A 21291-nucleotide genomic window follows, 5' to 3' on the forward strand; every position below is an offset into this window, starting at 1 on the left:
ATTGTTGAAAAAATGATTGACCATTATCTCCACATGTAGTTTTTTTACAAAAAAATCTTCATCATCGCCAAGTTGGTTGCAACTTAAATATTAACATATCTTCAATCTGAACCATTGAATCTTTGAACTATAGGCTCTGATACCACTTGTTGGGTTCAAAATCGAGAGGGCATCATGCGAAAGCTATTAGTTGCAAACCATCATGATGATAATTCAAACGACAAAGAAAAACATACTAAAAACATATTATTGATAGGATTTGGTCAAGTGACCTACATATTGGAAGTTAATATCAAAAAACATAAAAAAAATTATTTGGAGAAAATCTCGTCCTAAACAAGACTCATAATGACTACATTGTGGATGCTATTATGCTATGGTATGAGATCCAAATTCTTTCCTCCAAAAAAGAGGTTTGCCAAATATGGAAGAGTTTTATATTTTTCTTTACGAAAAATAAAAGTAATTATGGTACTACTTTTATTTTATATCAATAGAAAACTAAAACTCAATTTCGGTAAGAAAATTTGGGCAAAAATCCTAACAATATTTACCCATTTATAATCAGGTAGACTAATCTTAGTCAAAAATCCCTACACTTTCAAAAATTTCAAGTTAGGAGCAAAACCTTACCACAACTTATATGAGGCTTTGTCTAACTTTTTTATGAGGGAATCTATAAAGAATATAGCATGCAGACTAGACAGCCCCCCCCCCCCCCCCACATATAGTCAGGTAGACCTGAGCTTAAAAGCTGAGAATTCATCATTTTCTTAAGTATTCTATTCTTTCGTTTGGTTACACCATTTTGCTAAAAGGTATAGGGATCACCAAAATCATGTATAATAGTATTTTTCTCTCAAAAGATCTCTAGAGTTTTAGTACTGTATTCGCTGCCCTTTCAGATCAAAATCTCTTGATTTTCCTTTCTAATTGATTTTCTATTTCTACTTTAGATTTCAAAAACATGCTATCAGCCTCATCTTTAGACATAAAGTGATATACCTTATTTGTCTAGGAAAGTCTCAACAACAATAATGTAATACTTCTTTTCACTTTTACTAACTGTGCTCTTACAATTTGTTAAGTTTGAATGTACTAGTTCAAGCAATTTGGTCTTTCTACTAGTAACATATTTAAAATGTTTCTTGTCATGATTTACTTCTAAACACATGAAATTTAGAAATACAGTCAATATTAATGTAGGAAATATTTATTTTTTTCTAAGTCTTTTAATAGAAGCAATATTAACATAACCTAATCTACCATACCATTAATTAATAGACTCAGCAATATAAGCAGAATAAAAAATACTTGCATTATTAGAAATATCTTGGACAATGTTAGTATAAATAAACCCTCAATAAGGTATTCTTTTCCAAAAAAGTCTCCCCCATGAGAAATAATTCTTTTATATTTTATCAGCTTGAAAAACAAACTTAAGGCCTACTTTGTTGAGAAGTGCTCCTGAAACTAAGTTTCTACAGATGAAGGAAATATACAAAACATTTTTCAAGTAAATGTTTTTTCAGAAGTTAATTTAAGTAATTTTTTTCCTTTACTTATAACTTCAACAGTAGTGGAGTTACCCATGTTGACACACTCGCTATGGATAGATTCCTCAAAGTCATGGAATAACTCATTGTTCGCGCAGAAATGCCTTCAAGCACTTATGACCAACACCCAATCCGACTTGTTAGCTATCACATTTGTCTCGACGACTACTACTGCAAAACTTTATCTTCAGATGAGGATAGATATCATCTTGTCATCTCTTGTTTGAATTTTGTTCTTTTCTTAGATAGCACCGGACAACCCTATGGCTAAGTTTCCTGCAGACAAAATAAGGTACCTTTGATTTTTTAATTTGACTATTTTTCTTGTTAAAGTGATTTTTTTTCTTTATTTATTTCTATTTTTGGACATTCTTTTGTTTGTCTTTGAACCTAACCTTTGCAATAGTTCCAGAAGATTCCATATGGTTAGATTTAGAAGAAGTAAGAGAAAGAGCTTCCATCTTATCTTTGAGATGGTTTGCCTCCTTAGTTCTCATGAGATCGATAAGTTATTGGAGAGTTAAATTCTTTTTCTTATATTTCAATTGGTTTCTGTAATAACTCCAAAATGGTGAAAATTTTTTAGCAGAACATCAACCTGAAAAATCTCAGACATCTTCATGCCCTCATTGAGAACATTAGTAATTAAGTTTTCATATTCGTGAACTTGTTTCGTGATTGATATATTGTCCACCATTTGAAATTTAATACATTGTTCGACAATATATTTTTTCTTTCGTGCATCATCAATGTCATATTTATTTTTTAAACTATCCCAGATTTTTGTAGAAGTTTTATAAGTGACGAATAAATCAAACAAATGACCAATAATATGATTCAAAATATGTCCAACTGCTTTGCTATCCAAATTTCTTTTTAGCAACATTATCAACCACAACGGTGTTATATCCATCAATAAGAGGTTCATTAAATAAAACATAATCAATTTCTAATTGTTCAAAGAATATCAAAACTCTTTGTGACCAATGTTTAAAATAATTTTCATCCAATGGTTCAAGCTTTGACAAATCAGGAAAAATTTTGTTAAAAAAAATAGTCATTTATCAATATTGTATGTAAGTAAAATCGCTTTCAAATTATTGAAAAATTTCTACAATATTGATTTTGGAACTAAAATTGAAAATAATAAATAAAGAGTTACAAATACTGTGTCGTGCAATTCATATCCTTAAAAGTTATTTCGGCCCAACTCCAGTGCAAATACTTCTAGCCGGTCATTCTCCAAGGTTCCAGGTTCCACAACTACTTTCAAAAAAGGAGGTGGGCTTGGAAGCAGCCATCCTTTGAAGAAATACGATTGTGGCTGAAAGTTTGGAGATTGCCCAAAAGTTGACAAAGAATAGGAAGCCAAAATTGAGGCAGAGAATTGATAAAGGAGAGAGCATTTTGTTTTCTATGTTTTTGGTATTTTTAATTCTCAAAAGGTGTTCATTAAATAGGTGCTCCCTTTGTGTAAAGCAGAATAACCTACTTTCTTTTATAGTCTGTTTCAAAATGAATGACTCTTTCCTATTTTTACTATACTTTAATTTCAACTTTACACGTGGCATGTTTAAGACCACAAATTTGAGAGGGAAATTCAATCTCTGTTTCATGTGTCAATGACTTTTGTAGATCATCAGCATTCACAGATTCAAAATAAAGAAGGATCAAAAGGTCAGATTCACCCAATCTCGAATAAATTACTGCTTACCTTGTCAAATTCTACAATTACTGCTAATTCAAATTCTATTTCTTTGATATGTTAAAATATACAGAAGATTCTGGCTAACATAGTGAACACGATTAAGTTAATGGAACTGCAATGCTCCACATTGCAAGAGGATATATCATCAGAAGAATTTGTTTCTCTCGATAAAGCAATCAATGACCTCACTTATCTCAATTGGCAAAAGTGTTGTGTCACCTCTCTGTAAACCATTTGTTTTTGTAATGGAGCCAAGTGCTTAGGTCAATGCTAGGTAAAGACTAATGCTTCAACTTCTTCAATCCCAAATATGGTGCCACCAATGAAGAAATCATGTTATTTGGACTGAAAAAATAATTTTCTTCGTGTTAAAAGGAAGAAGAAAACTGAAACAATATAGATAAAAGAATTATTCAATAAGGTTGTGTACATAACAATGAACCTACAATATATTTATACAGATAAAAGAGTTCTAATTGTCTCCTAATTACTAGTCTAATGATAGAGGAGGTCCCTAATTTAAGGATTGCTGATTTAAGGGGATCAGATTCATGATTTTATGATAATCAGTATCTGATTTTGTGACATTAAATAAGGTAACGTTTAAATAAGGTAACGTCAATACCCTCCCTCAAACTTAAGTTGTGTATCACAAAACATGAGTTTGGACAAAAGATAATTGCGTTGACTTCTTTATATGGACTTAGTGAACAAATCAGCCAATTGATATTTAGAGGATATATATCTAAGATTAATGCTCCAATCTTCAACCAGTTCTCTGATGTAGTGAAAATCTAAGTCTATGTTCTTAGTATTTTTATGGTGCACGGGGTTGGCTGCTATTCTGATTGCACTGGTGTTGTCTCTATATAATATGGTTGATGTAATACCCCATATATTTCTAAACTAGAAAATAAACCATTGTTCCTACGTGTAAAACCTCTAATCCTGTAATTCATATTTGAGTACATGACTTGCACTGAGTATCCTAGTTATAAGAGAGTTTAAGATGTGTTAAGCGTGTTCATAAGAGTCTCATAAAGTAAGGCAAGACCATCAAATTTTAGTGTATGATTTTGCAAGGGTCATCTTTGAACAAGCATAACTTGATGTATATGTGGTATTTTAGCAGAGTTAAACCCAACAAATTGTATAGAAATGAATTAGCTTTCCAACGATTCTACTTTTACCAAATTCCAACACTTGAGCAAGAAGATATAGCTTTCCAAAGTGAAGTGCATCGCCTAACAAATCGCCTAAGGCTACTGGTTTGGGTATGCTATAAGGTGTACGATGCTTAACCTAGCTTATGCCATAAGGTGTGTGACGCACAACCTAATTTAGGCTATAAGGTGTGCGCCGCACAACTTAACTTATGCGATGAGGTGTGAGCCGCATAGCTTATGATCCAAGTGATGTAAACACTCCATTTTTGAGTTATTTCGAGGGAAACTATGTCTTTTAACATTCCTTGAATGTACCAAAACTTGACCTTATGAAATTAAGAGTTTCTAATCATATGATAACCCTAATATCATCTTATGTTCATCATCCAAGAGCACTATAGGAGAAAAACAACTAGGGTTGCATAATCAAGATTGAAGGTCTGATCTTTCAACGACTTCATCACCATAAAGGTATGTGGGGTTTGAACAAGAACATCCTTCCATTCTTGTGCTAAAATATTTTGGGTTTTCTTAAAGATTTTATTGTTTTCGAGTTGAATTATGCCTACTTTGCTATATTTTAAGTTTATGAGATTATGAATTTGTTCAAATATTGTATTGCAAGATATTTTGTCTATTTTGTGATCTGAATTAAGAATTTATGCTATAAATTTTATATTCCTTCAATGATTGAGGTTTTGAATACTCTTAAGGTTGAAGTCATGAATTACTCTCTACTTTGGAAATGAGTTTTCTTGAATATTATACACACTTTAAGGTTAAAGAATGAAATTTTACATGTGCAATAGCATTTCAAGAATGGTATTGATATTTCCATGCTATTGAAGTTTTAAAGCTTATTGGTAATAGTCTATCAAAGTTTCAAGAAAATAGTAGATTTTGATCCTAAGCTAAGAAAGGAATCCACACTATTTAAATTAAGTTAAAAGAAAGCATTATTGGCTCTCATTCCTATTGTTGAACTGTTTAAGGTGGATTTTTCCTAAAGTATTGAGCTTAAGTAAGGGAGTAGTATTTAGCACCGAGTTGGGCTTGATTCCAAGGTTTCATGCCCTAGAACTACGTGCCCCCGTAGGTTTTTAATTTACCTCAAGTAGGTTAAGCTAGTGATCACTAAAAGTAAAGGCTCTACTCTGATGGAAAGGATACAACAACTCTCCCCAACGTGGGCAAGACGTTGGACTCCATGTAGCTCACATAGTTTATGTCAGTTAGAAGAAACTCCCAAAGTCTCCCAAGTTTCCTAGAGTCTTAAGTCTTAAAGTTCTTGAAGTACCAAGTTCTTGAGTTTTAAAGAAGTTTTACCCACCTAAAGCTAAAAGCATCAGTTTGAAGGTACAAGTATTTTGAAAACTATGTTCCTAAGATTTCTAAGATTCTCAAGAGTCATTATTTTAAATTCCCAAGAAGTCTCTTGCTTTCGTAAGATTAAAGCATATGTCCTGAAAGTTGATGTTTTTAAGATTTCCTCTAGTTTACAAGTTTGAGAACAAAGAAAGAATACAGATTTATAATAAAGTGTAATGAATCACGTGATTTTATATTACATGCTTCCTTACTTATGATTTATGAGATTCAAACTTTAGTTTTATTCAAGCTATGTGAGTCATTTACAATTGCAAGCATGCTTGTTATAAAGATTTATGACATTGATTATTTAATTGCATAAACCCCCATATACTCAGTACATTCCCAAGGTACTAATATACATGCCTTTTTGTGTGCTACATTTCCTTATAATGTAGGTTCAGGTGCTCAGTCCCACCAACGTCAGTAATCTCGAGTACCTTTATCTGCATCTTTACAGTGGTGAGTCCTCATGGTTCAAGGACCTCTTTTTAGATATTTTAGTGTTTTCAGTTGATGATTTATGTTTCTCTTTAGTCGAGTATGAGTCAGTTGGGGGTCTGTACCAATGGCTCTCTAGTTTAGTTGAGTAGTAGAGGCTTGTCAGACTAGTTATCGGGTTGTTAGTATGTGGAGATTTTCAGTATTGTGAATGTTTGGACAGAGTATTTTCTTCATATTTCTTATGATTTGATATGGCAGTACCAGTGATTTGTTTTATTCATCTCTAAGTAAGTTTTATATGAGGTAGCAGGCTGAAAGGGTTAGCTTGGGGCTACTTGTAGCCTTAAGCATCATGTGACATCTCGGGACCCGTTTTTGAGGTGTTACAGTTGAACCTTCCATTTTTATGCCAAGTTCTGATAATAGCCTCCGTAGCCAAATGATTTCAGCACACGCAGTTGACATACTTCTATACTCTACTTCTGTGGATGACTTTGAAGTTCAAGATTGCTTCTTGCACTTCCAAGAGATCATACATGATCCAAGCATCATGTACCAGTCTGTAGTGGATTGTCTTGAATCAGGGCATCCTGCCTAATCCGCATCAGCGTATCCCACTATGTCCAGCAATGAAGATAATGGAAATAAAAGACTTTGATTCACTGTGCCTTTTATATATATAACAACCCTGAGCAAAGCTGAGTAGTGAATCTTGTAGGGCTTCGTAACAAACTGGATTAACACCTGCACTGCATAATAGATATCAGGATGACTCATAGTAAGGTATATAAGTGATCCAACTAGGCATCAATACAGAGTTTGATTTCTAAAAAACTCTCCTTCCTCTATTTTGTATTTAGTATTTGCTTCCATTGAAGTATGAACCTTCTTATGATTAGTTAGATTAACTGACTTAACAATATCTTCTGTATATTTTTGCTGACTCAATTTTATGCCTTCAACACCATAACTTATCTCCAAACCCAAAAAATATGTTAGTTTTCCAAGGTCCTTCATCTTGAATGAGGAGTGTAATAGGTTTCAAATAAGAGATTCCAACCTCATTGTTCCTGTAATAATCATGTCATCTACATAAAAAAGGAGGATAGTAATACCTAAGTCAGACTGACGTAGGAATAATGAATAATCTGAGCTACTCTGAGAAAAACCAGCACTAAGGATTGTAGTTCAGAATTTTTCAAACCATGAGTGAGGATCCTGAATTAATCCATAGAGAAATTTTTTAAGACGACACACTTGATTTGGACTAGAATGTTTGTAACCTGGTGGTGAATTCATGTAGATCACTTCTTGCAAGTATCCATGTAGGAACGTATCCTTGACGTCTAGTTTGTGTAACTTCCAACTTCTTATTGATGCTAACGCAAGCAATATATGTAATGTCATCATCTTGGCTACTAGAGAAAAGGTTTCTTCGTAGTCGATTCCATACTCCTACTTGTACCCTTGAGCTACAAATCTTGCCTTATATCAATCTACGGATCCATCAGCTTTCATCTTGAATGAGTACAGCAATCCTCTTCCAATAATTGTTGCATTTGTAGGTATATCCACCATATCCCATGTATCATTCTCCTTAAGGGATACTAGTTCTTTACATATTGCATCTTCCCAACACTTCTGACCACTAGCCTGCATATAAGTATTTGGTACAACTATAGAATTCAAGGTTGTTAGTAAGGTATATGATTGACCATATTCACCTGTAGAATATCCATATTAGCTTAGAGGAGGAGCATGATTAGATGAGTGTCTAATAGGGTCAATGATATTTTGAGGAGGTGGAGATTGATTATTGTGATTTAAAGAAACATTATGATAGTCATCTTGGTTAGGAAAAGAGTTAGTATTCATCAAAGTAATATCATTATCAAAAAAAGGATCGAAGTCATAAGTAGTACTTGTTGTGGCAGAAGACAAGTTTGGCGATGAACCAGCGGCTAGGTTATTATGGAAACCAGAATCATGAGTCGTGAATTCTTCAAAAAGGATACAGTAGACAATTGTGAGTCTTTACTAGTATAAGTAAAAGAATTTTCAAAGAATATAACATGTCGAGATATTCTCAATAAGCGATGTATTGAATCATAACACAAGTACCCTTTTTGGATATCATTGTACCCCAAAAAAGTACATTTAGCAGCTTTTGAGGATAATTTATGGTGTTCATGGTCAGAAAGAAGAACAAAACATACACAACCAAATACTTTAAGGTGCGAATAGTCGGACAATTTTTTAAAAAGGACAAAATAAGGGCAATTTTGTTTGATAGCAGTCGATGATTGTCTATTTATAAGATAAATGGTCATTTGGATTTCTTCAACCCAAAATGTTTTTATAATATTTTATGTATCAAGAAGAGCTAAGGAAGTTTCAATAACATGTCTATTCTTACGTTCCATCATACCATTTTGTTCCGGTGTATAGGGGCAAGAATATTGGTAAATAATGCCTTTTTTTGAAAGAAACTTGCAAGGTTTGAATTTATGTACTCTCCTCGCGAATCTGAATGAAAAATCATGATCTTTTTTTCAAATTCCACTTCGATGAGGTTATAAGACTTTTTGACAATGTTTGGTACCTCAGATTTGTGTTTCAAAAAGAAAACCCATGTGTAATTAGATGCTTGATTGATGAACAAGATAAAATACTTGTAAATCGTACAAGCTATGAATTAAATGAAATGGAGTAGAATAAGTAGTATTGCTTAATTAAAAAGGAAGTTTATGACTCTTTGATTTTGCACAGCTTTCACAAGGTAATTTAGATAGAAAAATTAGTGAGTCTTTACCCAACAAATTACAGGATTTCAACATGAAATTTAAATGCGAGCATGTGGCTAACCTAAACGAAGATGCCATAAAGTCCATGTTTTATTTAAAAAAACTCAATATCTTTATTTGAAGCTAAAAAAAAAAATAATGAATTTTTGTGTTCGGAGATTGAAGAAGAAATAGCCTGCCAACCTTACTCCCTCTGGCCATCGTTTTTCCTGTCAATATGTTCTGAATAATACAACAATTAGAGAAAAAAATAACCAAAAAATTTTGTTCTTCAAGTTGTCCAACGGATAAAAGATTCGTAGTAAGTTTCGGTACACAAAGAACTTCTGAAAATGGTTTAATGGAACCCATACCTGATGCAGATAAAACATAGTCATTTGTAGTAATAATTTCATGTATGAAACGTGTTTTAGATAGATTAGAAAATATTTTTTGGTTTCCTGTCATGTGGTTAGATGCAATAGAATCAATATGCCATACCATTGAATTCAAAATCTTATTCTTACCGGGATGTGTAGTGGTCAGAGCTGTAGAGGTTGCATTAGGGAGAGCAGCCTCTAATGAATCTTGTATCATCTTATAAATATCATTGCAATCAAATAATTATGGTGCATTTTTTGTTTCTGGAGTGTGTTGTGTACCCACATCCCTTGTCATCGCGGGAAAAGCTTTATGATGAGTTGAGAATTTTACTGATCCAAATTCCTTACGATATTCCAGAATAATGTGACCATCCTTCTTAAAATAATTACAATAATTTCGTTTCTTGCAATGAGAAATGATATGCCCTATTTCTTTGTAATGATAGCATTGAACTGGTTTTCTAGAGTTGCCCGAGGAAGAGCTTCTGTATGCGGCCATGGCAGTGTCCACAAAAAGGGAATTTCCCATAGAGGCTTGAGAACCTAACCGAGTTTCTTCTCAAAGTACTTCAAAAACCACCACATCTAAAGCTGGTACTTTTTATCTGTTGAGAATGCTGTCACGTAAAGGCTAAAACTCAGACCTAAGTTTCAAAAGAAATTGGAAAGTCCTTGTCCTCTTCATGGTATTCATGAAGTCCTTTAGTCCAGGAACTAATTGAGGTAACAAAATATTGATATTGCTCTACCCATAACCTGAGTAATCCCAAATAAAATCACCTAAAATTTTTCTCACCTTGTGTCGATTTTGCGAGTAGCCTTTCTAATTCAAATTCTCAAGCCATATTTTATTGGTTACCGAGAGTATGTAGATGACTCCATATTTCAGATGCTTTCTCAAAAGATGTCAGTTCCATAGCTATCAGCAGAAATGAAATTGACAAGCCATGTTATGGTTTTTCCGTTATTAGCTTCCTAAACTTCTTTTTCTTTGTCTTCTGTAGGTATAGCCTTTGAGCCATCTAAAATTAAAAAGAGTCCTTTGCCTCTAATGAAAGCCCTGAAATGGAACTTCTAGATTGGAAAGTTATGTCCGTTGAGTTTGATTGACAAGATATCTTGTGAATCCATTCTGATTGAAGAAAACATAATTGGAGTCGGAGGGAATCAACAAACAAATGCAAAGATTACAACTAGAGTAATAGATGTGAATAAAGAATCCGAGCCCAAGATAAATCAAACGGATTTTTTGGAATAAAAAACTGAATATTAAAAACTAAGGTTCTTGATACCAAGTTAAAAAGAGGAAGAAAACTGGAACAATATAGATGAAAGAATTATTCAATATTGTTGTGTACATAGCAATGAACCTACAGTGTATTTATACAGAGAAAGGAGTCCTAATTGTCTCCTAGTTACTAGCCTAATGACAGCGGAGATCCCTGATTTAAGGATTGCAGATTTAAGGGGATCAGATTCATGATTTTGTGATAATCAGTATCTGATTTTGTGACACTAAATAAGGTAACGTCAATATTCGTGGCATAAGATTATTACCTGTACTGAAATAAATATTCGTAAAAAGAACAAAATAGATATAACTGACCTTGACTAGTTTGTTTGATGCATAATTGTTTGATTGATAATTGGGGATATTAGTGATGGCTAGACTATCCTAATTGTGGTGCAATCGATAAGCAAAAACAAATTGGTCTCAAGCCTGAAGTGAATCTTGTCCTTGATTATTCATAGTAATGTTTAGATTTTCAGTCTGCAATTACTTGATTTACAAGTATTATCTCAGAATAAAAGTGAAGAATGCGAATACAATCAAATCATAATTTGTGGTTATACTCCCTAAGGACAACTTTACTTGTCAAATTTTTTGTTTAAACACACCTTAGAAAAACTATGTAAATAAGACAATCATTTATAGAGTGAAAAACTAGCTACAGGTGATGGAAATGACAATGGGATGCAAATCAAACGATATGCATTTCATCCAACTACTGTGAAAACAATCTCCAACAAGATGCCCCCAATAAACAAGTACTATCTATTTTCTTTTATGCGTACATTACAGTTATCTATTATCACTTTACAAACAATCCACTGGATGTTTCACCCGCCTTCCTTTAACCAAGTATGCATGGTACGTTCTACTCGATAGGCTCATCACTGAAAGAGTGCACCAAAATATGTGGTTTAGAAGGAGTAGGGAAATTTCATAAATTCTAAAACAGATAGATGTATGAAGAACCCACCTCCACATCCTCACCTCCATCCACTCTGTTAGCAGCATCACCCTTTTGAGACTCTTCTATTCAGGCAGGAAAAAAGAGATTTTGACATGAATAATATGTAAATCAGAAAGTTTAGTTTTCTCTTATAAGAATGATATATATTCGATACAATTGCATTATTCTAGTGTCATGGAGGATCTTTGTTATAGCCTTTCAACTGTATTGAATATATAACCACACTAATGTCTATATGGCCTTAATGAAGTTTTTGAATGATCACTTTTTCCTTGTACTTCAGTTGAATGAGTGGGGAAACTTCATTAATATTCACTCCATGAATGTCTACTTAGAACAAGTTGAAATTATTAATGAACCACTCCATGAATGTAACAATCAAACTTCAATTGAATACTATATTGACTGGAAATGAGAGTTCTTTGAAGGGCGTGTGTAACTAGAAATGTCAATTTTCCCATCTCAAGGCATTAAATACAAGTAGGAGCATCTGTCGGAATTATTCGGATGCTTAAAGATTACAACCCATTATTTCAAGAAGGTCAAAAGCCTTTATCTGCTAATGCAAATGATTTGAACCTCACCCTAAATCAGGAAGTGGAACAAAAAGAATGTAAGGCAGATTTTCATAGATCCTTAATGATAATTCAATGCCTGATAAACCATTGAACAAACAAGAAAAGGAATCTTCCAACTATCTGTAATCTCCAAGACTGATTCATCCCTTCTCCCATCAAAACTGATTCATCCCTTCTCCCATCAAACAAGGATGGATGTCTAAAACTTCTATATTTGCTTCCCAGTATTTTAACTCCGCATCAAATGCCATCTAAGAGGTGGGAGAAATGAACAAATAAAGTTGCCTATCATTTGTAATAACCTAATACGAAAATTTAGCACCATGACCAATCAAGTTAACTCTAGTAACTACGAGGAGAAAAGATCTGATAGAAAGTTAATGACCAGCTACGAGGATTATGCAAGCACCAAAATAACCTTGAGAACAAGACTTGCACATATACCTGCATCCTCTGGAATGTAAGCAGTTCACAAAGTGAGATTGTCCCTTAGAAGTTGCCATCGTTGTAGTTGTCCTCATTGAGCGTATCCATCTCTGATATTGTTTCATCAAAAACCTGCTTAGCCTAATGGCATGCCCTAAAGAAAAGAGAGCATAATCAACTAAGATGAAGAACGTGGTGTGGATAGACTTCAACAAACTCAAAACCTAACAACCTTTCAGAGGAATTCATTATCCCATAGTAGAAAACCAATAAATTTAAAACCAAACCCAACCAAATGGGATGGGTAATTGGTAATTCAGCTTCTGCAGTAGTTATATCTGTCAGTACACAAGGTTTAGAATGACCAATAAGTGGAAGAGTAGATCATATACAGATATGCATGTTACGAAAACAAATACAAATGGTATACATAAAATATGAAGACAATGGAACAGGAGAAAAAGATAAAGTAAAGAGGCTTTACATCACATTTATAATGTTAAGAAGTTAATTTCAAGAAACACCATCAAATTCCTATGAAAAAGCCTTTACTTTCCAATAGCAAAGTAAGCAAATCAGAGAAAATCTGAATGCTAGGCATTGCTTATCTTTCATCATATGGGATTAGAGGTAAAAGGTTTGATTAAACAATAATCCAAGACACAAGAAATGTAATTGACCATCATAAGCGGAATTCTATCGGAGCTTCTTAGATGGAAGAGTAACAAGATTGGATTATAATAGCCAGCTTATAATTTCCTTTTAAAGAAGGGTTAATTGGTAATTATAACCAATTATTAATATTAATTAAGAAATTAAAAGGGGACAAGTCAAGAGCCATTTTTAGTTTCACGGTACTAGGGCTATATACATGATCTTTTATCCTTGGGAAAACACGAAGCAAAACTGCATACAAAAAAAATGAAAAGAGATCATCAGAGAGTATCTAAGCTACATTGGTAGGCATCTTTCACTGAAAAGGTATGAAATTTATTTATAGTTTTTTGGCATAGAATTCTGAAAAAAAAAAAAACAGTACATATTCCTTTCTTCCTACCCTTATTCTATTTGGAGCAAGGATTAGAATAATTCATATCAATATTGTAACTTGGAAAATATCAATGACTTGGTGAAGTAGTTGAATTATATAGAAAATTTGGATGTAAAAAGATGCTACAAAGTCACATAATTCTTGGCAGTTTTGGTATCTATAGTATTCATTGAAAATGGATCACAACTCTAGTTAATGATTGGCTAGTTGTAATTTGGCTTCTGGTAGGTTTAATTGGAACCATAATAACAGTATGTCTTGAAAAAGATGGCATATCAAGACTCAAGTTTTTCAATTAGTTCACTGCTTACGCGAAATTTCTTTGTGTCAACTTACTGATGGTGCAATTGCATTTTAATGGTAGGAGTACATAATTTGAGTAATTTGATTGAGTGATAGACTTTGATATTTGCCTTTCTCTTAAATTTTGTTGGATGATCTTGATGGGGTATTGACTATATTAAACCCCTTTTTGGTGTAGTTTAAGGTGCTTTGAGTTTTTGGGAGCATATTTTGATTTACTAGGAGGTGGTGCTTGAATTGAGCATTCGAAGTAAGTGAGACTTTAAACTTTGATGCTTGCTTTTCAAATCTATTTAATAAAACTAATATTTTTCTGCCCAGCTCATGTGTTGGGACAAGCATGAACTTGGTAAAATTTGTGGCCTCTGACTAACTTTGGATATGTATTTTGTGAAGTGTATTAAAAATTATTTAGAGGTGAAATGTAAGGTAAGGTTGGGGAGTTTGAATGTATTTTCTTCGCTGCCCTTATAGTCTCTAAGGGCGTACATAGCTGTCATAATATGTTAGGGGCATTACGGATGCTGCTGTAATATATTAGGGGCTTTTACATGCTGACATAGTAGACTTTTTTGGGTATTACATATGCTATCATGGACTTGTCGGGGTGCAAGGACGATCAAATTCAATGCCATTTATGACAAGTGATGAGAGTGGATTGAGTTGAGATATAAAGTGACATTTTTGTACTTCCTTTTAGGTCTTATTAACATTACCTTATGAGAGATGTTATGTACATATTATTTGTGTTTTTTGCTTTGCCTTGTATTTTGTAACACTTGTTCCAAGGGTGTTAAATTAGCGGTTCGAGGATCTTACTGGGTTATATTTATATAGCTCACTCCTTACTTGCATTCCTGTAGATACGGTTGTGGAGAGAAAGGCTTGTGGCTGACTGTCTTTTCATGTGGATTCTGTCGCTGAGGTGAGCCTTCACATTGTTCGTAAAGGCAATTATTCATCTTTAGTTATTTTTAGCCTATATTTCCTTTCGTTGGGTTTGTATACCCAAAAATTGAACTCATGTAACTCTGCTTAGATGCTCCGTGAACTTAGTGTGGGACTTTGGTTAGATATTTCTTATCTAAACTATTGTCATTTTCATAAATTGCTATGTTGTATCTTATTGGATAATTACTCTGCGTTAATGATGATTTCGTGCATGTGGAGTTGTGAGTTGTTTATGTTTTCATCTCAGTGTTTGTATATATTGTGAATGTATAAAAAATTGGTTCTCCAGGAAAGTGGTGTTGTCGGGAGCAAGTCATGCCTAGGGTTTATTTTGGGATGTGACAAAGTTGGTATCAAAGCTAAGGCTTTAGGTCCCAGGTCATGAAGCAGTGTTTAGTAGCTTTTTGTTCATGGGTATGTAGGAGCCATGCTTATGAACTTGAGGCTACGAAATATCTAGGAAGTTTTCCCTTTTTATTCATTATTCATGCATTGATTTGAATCAAGTCTAACCTTTAAATATTGTTTTGCAGATGGTTAAAAGACGTGGTTCTTTTTTCGCTAGTCGATTTAATGCAACTGCTAGACATGGTGCTGGAAAGGATGCTACCCATGGTGGTGGTCGAGTTGGGTCTTATCCCACTAGTCCGCCAACTAGGATGCATACAGGTGCTCAGTTTGTAGTTGAGAATGGGGGCTAGCCCCAAGATGTGGCTTCTTAGCAAGCGCAGGACCAGGTTGATCGAGATACTCCAGCTGCAGTGCCAGTTGTTGCACCTACTATTACATTACCTGTAGACGTAGTGGTAAGAATATGGTCGAACTCCAGCTCCTTAGGCTACTTCACAGATGTAAGCATAAGTTTAGTTGAATGTTGAAACCTATAAGGCATCTCTACCAATTGATCATTCGATTGCAGCTATAAGGCAACCCAAGGATCTGAAGAATTTCATGGATCTTAAGCCACCGGAGTTTGAAGCTACACCATTTTTTGTTAAGCCTCAAAAGTTTTTAGATCGCTGCGAGAAAATACTGACTACTTTGTGACTGAAGGAGACTCGTGGTGTAGAATTTACTACTTTTCTATTCTCAGGGTCTCCAAAGGCTTGGTGGACTTCTATTTTAAGGGGAAAACAAGCAAGGCTACCACCAATCACTTGATCAGAGTTTTTAGGTATGTTCTTGGATAGATTTATTCCTTTGAGCAAACAAGATAACATGAGATGCCAGTTTAATAAGTTACAATAGGGATCAATGATAGTCACTAAGTACGAAGCTAAGTTTACTGAGTTATCCAGGTATGTTCCATCTTTAGTTGTAGATCATAGGAATAAAGTAAGATTATTTATGGATGGACTTAAGGCTCGTTATCGTAGTCCAGTGATACGCGATATGCGTAATGGATCCTATTTTGAGGTTTTTGACATTGCTCTCCATTTCGAGTCTTATTATGAGATGGAAAAGATTAATTGAGAAAATTAGAAAACACATAACTCAGGTGGGTTTAGTGGTGCTCCATCTGGGAACAAGAGTGGTGTTGATCGAGGATAGTCTAGGCCTACACAGATTGAGTCAGTGGGCCAATCTTTAAGGAATAGTTATCCAGCTAGATAAAGACAACAATAGCAGACACAGAGGAATGGTAACGATTTTATTTTAGTCTGGTCAGCGTTCAAAATGTTCTAATTATTACAGGAATCATAGTGGACATTGTTTAGGAGTTGACAATCCTTGTTATACTTGTGGTGAAAGGGGGCACATTGCTAAGTTTTGTCTTAAGGGAGATTCTGGATCTAGTCAAGTTACTCCTCAGGTGCACAGAGTTGTTGTAGGTATGGATGCTCACACTCAGCCATCTACGATCGCTTCACAAGGTGCTTCTGGATAGGGTGGACAGGGTGCTCAAGGTTCTCAGATAGCAGGTGGACCACCAAAATTATTTGCTATGGCTAGACAGGACATCGAGGCATCTAATGTAGTAGTCATAGGTATTATCATTGTAAACTCTCATGAGGCTTGCTCTCTTCTTGATCCTGGTCCTACGTATTCATATGTGTACCCATCTTTTTATTTATTCTTAGAGAAAAGGATTGAGACTCTTGTTGAGCCATATATTATTACGACCCTAGTGGGGGAGACCTTATCAGTGGATAGATTTTATAGAGATTATGTGATATCTATTCAGGGTAAGGACACTATAGTTGATCTATTTTTGTTGCCAATGACTGATTTTGATGTGTTATGGGTATGAATTGGTTGGCATCATGTTACGCTTTGGTTGATTTTTATGATAACCTTATACATTTTGATATTCCTGGAGAACCACCTTTAGTGTGGAAAGGTATAACTTCTATGACTCAAGAGAAGATAATATCCTATGTAAAAGCTCGTCGAATGATTAACCATGGTTGTTTGGGTTTTATTTCTTTCATTCATGACACTCATGCTAAGAAAGTTTCTATAAATATTATTCCATTGTTCGGGATTTTATTGATGTGTTTTCAGATGATTTTCCCGGGCTACCTTCGATGAGAGAAATTGAGTTCAGCATTGATTTAGTGTTAGGGACTCAACCTATCTCTATTCCACCTTCCCGTATGGCTCCTGCTGAGTTGAGGGAATTGAAGGTTCAACTTCAGGAATTGCTTGATAAGGCATTCATCAGGGATAGTGTGTCACCTTGGGGTACTCCCATGTTATTTGTAAAAAGAAAGATGGCAAAATGAGAATGTGCATTGACTATAGGCAATTAAATAAGGTGATAATCAAGAATAAGTATCCTTTCCCCCAAATTTATAATTTATTCGATCAGTAGCAGGGTGCTACTCACTTTTCTAAAATTGACTTGAGATCGGGTTATCATCAGCTTAGAGTCAAGGCCAAAGATATAACTAAGACAGCTTTTCAGACCATGTTTGGGAATTTTTAATTTTTAATGATGTCTTTTGGATTGACCAATGCACCTGCAACATTTATAGACCTTATAAACAGGGTATTAAAGCCATATTTAGACCATTTTTTTAATTTTGTTCATTGATGACATTTTTTTTTACTCTCAAAGTGAGGTGGAACATGAACTACACTTAACAGTTGTGTTGCAGATACTTAGAGAACATAAGCTTTATGCCAAGTTCTCAAAGTGTGAGTTTTGGTTGGGCACTATTTTCTTTTTGGGGCATGTGGTGTCAAGATATGGGATCATGTTGATCCAAAGAAGATTGAAGCAGTCCGAGGTTGGCCTTGACGTTGTACTGTTACAGAGATACGTAGCTTCTTGGGTTTAGCTAATTATTATAGAAGGTTTGTAGAGGAATTCTTAAAGGTAGCTGCTCCATTGATGCGCTTAACTCAAAAGAGTGTCGTTTTTCAATAGTTGGATGAATGAGAAGAAAGTTTTCAGAAATTAAAGACGACATTGATTTTGGCTCCGATTTTGATTTTACCTACGGCAAGGGGAGGTTTTACTATTTATTGTGATGAATCTTGAACTGGATTGGGTTGTGTTTTAATGTAGAATGGTAAAGAGGTGGCATATGTTTCTTGATAGTTTAAGGTCTATGAGAAAAATTATCTAACTCATGACTTAGAATTAGCCACGATCGTATTTGCACTCAAGATCTGGTGTCATTATATTTATGGTGAGTCATGTGAAATCTATACTAATCACAAGAGTCTGCAGTACTTATTCAAGCAAAGAAATTTGAATATGAGACAGCGACGGTGGTTAGAGTTACTTAAAGATTATGATCTCATTATCTTGTACCATCCAGGAAAGGCTAATATATTAGCAGACGCTTTGAATAGGAAGTCTATGGGCAGCTTGGCCCGATTTACTGCCAAAAGACGACCTCTAGTTATGGATGTACAGTCTTTACCAAATCATAGAGTTCGAATTAATCACACAGCGCCTGGCAAGTTACGTGAGGCTATGGTGGTTTAGTTGTTCTTACTTGGGCAAGTTAAGACTTGCCCATATGATGATCCCTGCCTTGTTAGGATTCGAGATCGAGTACTGAATAGTGGTGTTATGTCTTTCACTATTGATGGTGAAGGTGTGTTATGTCATCATGGAATATTGTGTGCTCTCATTATGAGTGATGTGAGGCAGCTAATTCTTGATGAGGCTTATAGCTTGCGATATTCTATCCACCTTAGTTCTATAAAAATGTATCAAAACTTATGTGGATTGTACTGGTCAAAAGGTATGAAGCTTGATATTTTAAAACATATCACTAGTTGTTTAAATTGTCAGCAGGTTAAGTATCGACATCAAAAACCTGGTGGAACGATGCAAAAATTAATCATTCTGGAGTGGAAGTGGGAAAGAATTGCTATGGATATCATGGTTGGGTTGCCAAAAACTTCTAATAAGCACAACTCAGTTTGGGTAATAGTGGATAAACATACAAAATCTGCCTATTTTATACCAATTCGGGTTATTTATAGTGCAAAGAAGTTAGCGACAATTTACCTTCGGGAGATAGTTCGGCTTCTTGATGTTCCTATATCAATCATATTTGATCGAGGTACACAATGCACTACTAATTTCTAGAGATCTTTCCAGAAATTATTGGGTTCGCAAGTTGAGTTGAGTACAACTTTTCATCCGTAGACGGATAGACAGTCTGAACGAGTTATTCAGATCTTAGAGGGCATGCTTAGAGCTTGCGCTATTGACTTTGGTAGCCATTGGGATGGCCAGTTGCCTTTAGCAGAGTTTGCTTATAATAATAGCTACCAGTCAAGCATTCAAATAGCACCGTACGAGGCTCTATATGGTCGCAAGTGTCATTCACCAGTTGGCTGGTTTGAGCCCGGTGAAGCGCAGTTATTGGGTCTAGATTTAGTTCAGTAAGCATTGGAGAAGGTTACAGTGATACAAGACTGACTTAAGATGTCACAAAGCAGAAAAAGTCCTATGCAGATAAGAGGGTTCGTGATTTAGAGTTTGCAAAAGGGGAAAAAGTATTTCTGAAAGTTTCTCCTATGAATGGAGTTATGAGGCTTGGCCGGAAGGGTAAGCTAAGTCCTAGATACATCGGTCGTTATGAGATTTTTGACCAAATTGGATTGGTGGGTTATAGGATTGCGTTACTTCCGATATTGTCTGCAGTTCATGCTTTGTTTCACGTGTCTTTGCTTATATGGTATGTTCATGATGATAGCCATAAGATCCGTCCAGAGGACATAGAGCTTAATGTGAATCTGACTTACGCAAAAAGCCCGATAGTTATTCTTGATAGGCAAGTGCGATAATTGAGGTTGAAGAAGATAGCTTCAATAAAGGTATTATGGCATAATCTTCCAACCGAGGAAGCTACTTGGGAGTTCGGGGAGGATATGCGAGTAAGATATCCTCACTTATTTTATATTTCAGGTACTATTCTAAACCCGTTCGAGGACAAACGTTATTTTAAGTAGGGGGAATGTAATAGCCAGCTTATTTATTTCTTTTAATTAAAGGTTAATTGGTAATTATAACAAATTATTTATATTAATTAAGAAATTAAAAGGGGACAAGTGTAGAGCCTTTTTCAGTTTCATGGTACTAAGGCTATATATTTGATCCTTTATCCTTTGGAAAACAGGAAGCAAAACAACGTACAAAAAAAAAAGACAAGTAGAGAGAATCTAAGCTACGTTAGCAGGTATCTTTCACCGATAAGGTATTAAATTTGTTTATAGTTCTTCGACATAGAATTCTGAAAAAAAAAAATAGTACATATTCCTTTCTTCCTATCCTTATTCTATTTGGAGCAAGGATTAGAATAATTCATATCAATATTGTGACTTGAAAAATATCAATGACTTGGTAAAGTAGTTGAATTATAAAGAAAAGTTGGATGTTAAAAGATGCTACAAAGTCAAGTAATTCTTGGTAGTTTTGGTGTCTATAGTATTCATCGAAAATGGATAATAACTCTAGTTAATGATCGGTTAGTTGTAATTTGGCTGCTGGTAAGTTTAATTGGAAGCATAATAACAATTCGTCTTGAAAAAGATGGTATATCAAGATTCAAGTTTGGCAATTAGTTCACTGCTTGTGCAAAATTTCTTTGTGTAAACTTATTAGTGGTGCAATTGCATTTTAATAGTAGGAGTACATAATTTGAGTAATTCGATTGAACTGTAGACATTGATATTTGTCTTCCTCTTAAATTTTGCGGGATGATCGTTAATGGGGTATTGACTATATTAAACTTCTTTTTGGTGCAGTTTAAGGTACGTTGAGTTTTCAGGAGAATATTTTGATTTACTAGGAGGTGGTGCTTGAATTGTGCATTCGATGTAAGTGAGATTTTAAACTTTGATGCTT

At 34.5% G+C, this 21291-nt stretch overlaps 1 pseudogene; it reads right to left on the reverse strand.

Moving 5' to 3' along the window:
* Positions 1 to 7733: 7733 nt before the first annotated feature.
* Positions 7734 to 21291, reverse strand: part of LOC107841251 — a 33451-nt pseudogene continuing 19893 nt past the window's right edge.

Source organism: Capsicum annuum, chromosome 9 (genome assembly GCF_002878395.1).
Source record: "Capsicum annuum cultivar UCD-10X-F1 chromosome 9, UCD10Xv1.1, whole genome shotgun sequence".
Lineage (NCBI taxonomy): Eukaryota > Viridiplantae > Streptophyta > Magnoliopsida > Solanales > Solanaceae > Capsicum > Capsicum annuum.